At 40.2% G+C, this 5,006-nt stretch overlaps 1 pseudogene; it reads left to right on the forward strand.

The window, feature by feature from the left end:
• Window positions 1-472: 472 nt before the first annotated feature.
• LOC108974415 lies at window positions 473-3,036 on the forward strand (annotated as a pseudogene).
• Window positions 3,037-5,006: the final 1,970 nt, after the last annotated feature.

The following is a 5,006-nucleotide window of genomic DNA, read 5'->3' on the forward strand; positions in this document are numbered from 1 at the left end:
CTAGAGCTCAGCTATAGTACTCCTTATATTGAAGTTTCCCAGTTCTCCAAATAAAACTTTACAATCACTTGGTTGTCGAACGCGGACGTTCGAAATTAAGAAGGGAGGAGTTAACAAAATAAATATTTTGGAAGATATTTTGACAGGTTGAGATTAATCCCTTGCATCGTAAATGGCAACGCATCTTGTGGCGGGAATCTCCAGTCAAACCGCTACGTAGCTTCGAGTTGGCTACAGTAATGTATGGAATGACAAGCAGTCCATACAATGCCATTCGCTCTTTACGCCAATGTTCTGTAGATAACTACAATATTGTAGAGGACGAAAACCGGGCTTCTACGGCAAGGGACAGTATCCTTGATGGATTTTACGTCGACGACTTTTTGGAAAGTTTTGACTCTCTGTTAGAAGCTGTTAGTTGTGCTCATGATGTCAATGCGGTCCTTCGTCAAGGTCATTTCATTCTTGACATATGGAATTCGAACTGCGCCAAAGCACTTCATGCTATCATCGATCCAGAGAATCTGATGCAGAAATTGAATTATGCGATTCCAGCGCCACTGTGTTATTCTTACATTGGAATCCGTTGAGCAATGGGCTCTTTTTTAAGGTGAGAATTGAAGACTCACATACATTACCAACAAAGCATAGCATCTTAAGTGACGTTGCAAGGCTGTATGACCCGATTGGTATAGTAGCGCCAACTTTAGTTTTGGCCAAAATGTTCATTCAAACCCTGTGGAGGAAGGATCTTAACTGGGACACTCCATTACCTGTAGAATTACAAGACCAATGGGTCTAATTCCGAAATGGTCTTCAAGAACTAGCGCGAGTCCGTATACCGCGTTGGTTAGGCATGTCACCTCATGCATGTTCTACACTTCATGCATTCTGTGACACTAGCTCGAAGGCGTAGGCTGTGGTTATCTACGTGAATAGTGGCGCGCAAGTAGATTATTCTAATATGGCACTTGTTACTGCAAAAACCAAGGTGGCACCGGTGAAAGAGATTACTATTCCACGCTTGGAACTTTGTTCTGCCCACCTGCTGATAGTCACTCTACGTCATGTGCAAAGGGCGCTCCGTTTAGACGACGTCCCTTACACACTCTGGAGTGATTCAACTATTGTTTTACATTGGATTCATAAACAACCTTCAATTTTGAAACACTTCATTAGTAATCGAGTTGCATACATCCAGGCCCACACCAAGGTAGAATGTTGGGGACACATTCGCTTCGAGTACAATCTGGCCGATTGTGCAAGTCTAGGAAGGTCTGCAGGCCTTCTGCATCATTCACTATGGTGGGTAGGTCGACCTTATCGTTATATATGCATCGAAAACGATCCAGTTGTGCCAGAACTAACGGAGGAGCAACTCCGGGCAAAGGCTCTAGAATGTCAACCTTTTTGTACTCTTATAACCACTCGCCAGGATCATCACCAATGTCTGATGATTTTTGCCGATGGTCACCGAATTTGAAAAATTTAGCATACTTAGTTGTGTCCTCAATACAATATGATTAAGACCTTGTCTGCCACGTTACAAGGGTCAGAGGTCGAATATTGTGACTGCAGGAGAATACGAATGGGCTCTGCTTCTAACTGTTAAACAAGCAAATGTTACAGTACTTGCGTCGACGGTTTTGGATAAATCACGCGCGCTCGCAAGTGAAGACTTACTTATGGAAATGTACCGTCTGTCGGAGACATCAACGAATTCTCCAGAATCAACAAATGGCTTCGTTACCCCGTGATGGGGTACTTGCGGCTCCAGTTTTTTCAACCAGCGGCCTATATTAATGTGGTCCGTTTCATGTCCGCATTGGGAGTAGAAGATCTACTACAACATCTAAGACATATGTTACTATATTCGTCTGTATGGCCTCACGAGCAGTCCATATAGAAGAAAGTTTACTTTGTATAAAGTTACTAAATATTTTATTTAAAGTTTAGTAATTGTAGTGAATATAGGTTTTATACAATAGGAAAAGGCCGGTGAACCAGAGGAACCCAAAGAAACGGTATTTAAACGAAGTGAAAATATACCTCAAAATACACCCATCGTGCGTGGCTATGATTGGAATTAAGGAATTGATTACTCAAAATTATTTGAGTTGTAGCTACTAACCTTGGGTTGGCAATAAGAGAAATCAATCTAATGGTAATGTAACCAAATTGTATTTTAAAATATTCTTAGCTTGATTGTAGGCAGCAGCCGTTGAAACCTGAAGAAGCCGATTTTCATGAAGCGGATGAATTCATTAGACGAAAACATAGCTGTACAATATTCCTCGGATTCACATCTAATCTAGTGTCGTTGGGATACGGGAGACATTAAGATTCCTCGTTGAACACCAAATGGTGGATTGTGTAGTAACGGCAGCGGTTGGCGTTGAAGAAGACTTTATTAAATGCCTAGCCCCCAAGTACATGGGATCATTCGAATTATCTGGCCGAGATTTACGGAATCGTGGTGTAAATCGTATAGGTAATTTGCTTGTACCGAACGATAACTATTGCAAGTTCGAGGACTGGCTCATGCCGCTACTTGATGAAATGGTTGAAGAGCAAAAACCGAAAGGCATGATTTGGTCTCCTTCTCGTATTATACATCGACTTGGGTAAAGGATAAGCGACACCAGCTCAATATATTACTGGGCTGCGAAACATAAAATACCTGTGTTTTGCCCTGCGCTTACGGATGGTAGTTTAGGTGACATGCTGTATTTCCACTCTTTCCGTCTAAACCCTATGGCTGTGAAAGCCACCAAATCGGAAGTGTTTATAATTTGTGGCGGTATTATAAAGCATCACATATGCAATGCGAATTCGATGAGAAATGGAGCCGAATATTCGGTTTTTATTAACTCATCTTCGGAATTCGAGGGCAGTGACAGTGGTGCTCGACCAAATGAGGCTATTTCTTGGGGTAAAATGAAGGAAGAAGCTTCGCCAATTAAGGTGTATGCAGAAGCTAGTTTAGTAGTACCATTGATTGTTTGTGAGACTTTTGTTAAAAGAAAATTTCATTAAATAATTGTAAAAAAATGCAAATTTGTGGACTTTAATTTGTAATAGTAAACGAATTTTTTAATAAAGCTTAGTCAATAAAGACTTACGATCTTCGTCACCAGAAGATCTATATTTATATTCGACCAAGGATTGTTAACTTCTTTCAGATCATTTAATTTATTGGCATATGTATTTCTCATATACTCTTTATTCCAACGAAATTAAACAAATTTTATTAACATCATGAGTATTTTTAATAATTTATTTTTGAATCTTTTAAGTTTTGCATTTTCCACACCACCCATGAGGTTTGCAATAAGGCGCGTTACCGACTTTTTTTAGGTGTTAGGTTCCCCGGTAGGCCTATTTTCACCTTTACAAGTTAAAATAAACATAAGTAATAATTTACATAAAAATTTAAATAAAAATATTACGCAAAATAATTTAATAAGATGTTTAAGCTCCCACAATAGATGCATCCAAATTCCTATAACTCTATTAAATATACTCGTATTAAAATACAGAAACTAACTTTTAAAAGGGGGAGGTATATACGACCAACCGGATGAACTCGGCTTTAGCTTTAGATGTAAGTTAATGCTATTGAGAGTTTTTCGACAAGTGCTCGCTCTGAGAAGTCGTGTTTCGCTCTTTACGCATTGTTGACATTCTGCGCATCGTAAATTTTCGGATACGTACACGTGTTTACATTTAGAAATCTTCTTGTGTTCTTTCAATCCATAAGTGTATTGCAGACAAGTGCATCAAGTGTGAAGATTTGTTTAATATAGCCCCCGGGCCGCCCAACCTTGGGGATAACAGGTTTGCATTGCTGGCCCCTGGATCCCAGCCAAAAAGAAAGAAACCCACCTACTCCCCCCTCAAYTTTCCTGACCTGCCGCAGGCCAAGAAAGAAAACTCGAAATATATTCTCATTAGTGCAACGGACTCAAACAAGCCAATTTCGAAGTATTCTTGCTTCGCTGTCCGCAAAGCCTTAGGAGCTATTAGCAAAGAAATCATCTCAATTTCTGAGTTGCGTGCTGGTAATCTTCTGGTGCTGGTAAAAAATAACCAAATTGCCCAAAAGTTCATTTCAGCGAAAAAACTTCCTGGTGTGTGTGAAATTGAAGCGAAATACTATGACAACCTCAATAGCGTGAAAGGTACAATCTTTGCTCCCTGTCTCATCAATGTCAGCGAGAAAGAGATAATAGAAAACATGARRAGACAAGGTGTAGTCGATGTTTACAAATTTACTAGGCGGACGGAGGGAGTACCACTACCCMAACCCACGGGTGTAGTTTTACTTACCTTTGATCTTTTTGAGTTACCTGAAAAGGTAGAAGTATCTTGGAGAAATGCAAAAGTTAAACCCTATTACCCCAACCCAATGCGATGCAAATCTTGCTAACTGCTTGGGCATACCGCGAAACGATGCAATAAACCTCCCGTGTGTGCTTCTTGCAGTCTTCATTCATTCATTCTTTACCTTGCACGCGCACACTATGTGCAAACTGCTCAGGAGTTCACCCATCCTCTGCCAACACTTGCCCAAAATATGTGCAAACGAAGGAGATACTAAAAATAAAATGTCAAAATAAATGCTCCATCAGTGAAGCAATTAAACTCTACAAAGCACAATCACCATCAATATTGAACACTTCTTTCGCCGTAGTTGCCAGAGAAGCACARCTGTCAAATAGTAACGTTAAGTCAACCTCCAATTCTCTTGATATACCAACACATTCTTTGGTCAACAAATCACCCATTACGACTTCACACGATCTTTCTTCCAACAACTCACCACCGGAAAACTCACCTCAAAACATCAGCAATCAACAAGTCAGCAATAGCTCAGCCTCCTCCTTCACTCCTGTTCCACAGTCTTTCACACACACACAACTAAACCTCGAATCAACTCTCGCCAACATTTTCGCTCAATACAACTTCTATCAATATAACGCAGGTTCACCTGCATTCTCAACAGA

Source organism: Bactrocera latifrons, unplaced genomic scaffold, assembly GCF_001853355.1.
Source record: "Bactrocera latifrons isolate USDA-ARS-PBARC rearing strain unplaced genomic scaffold, ASM185335v1 scaffold_1111, whole genome shotgun sequence".
NCBI lineage: Eukaryota > Metazoa > Arthropoda > Insecta > Diptera > Tephritidae > Bactrocera > Bactrocera latifrons.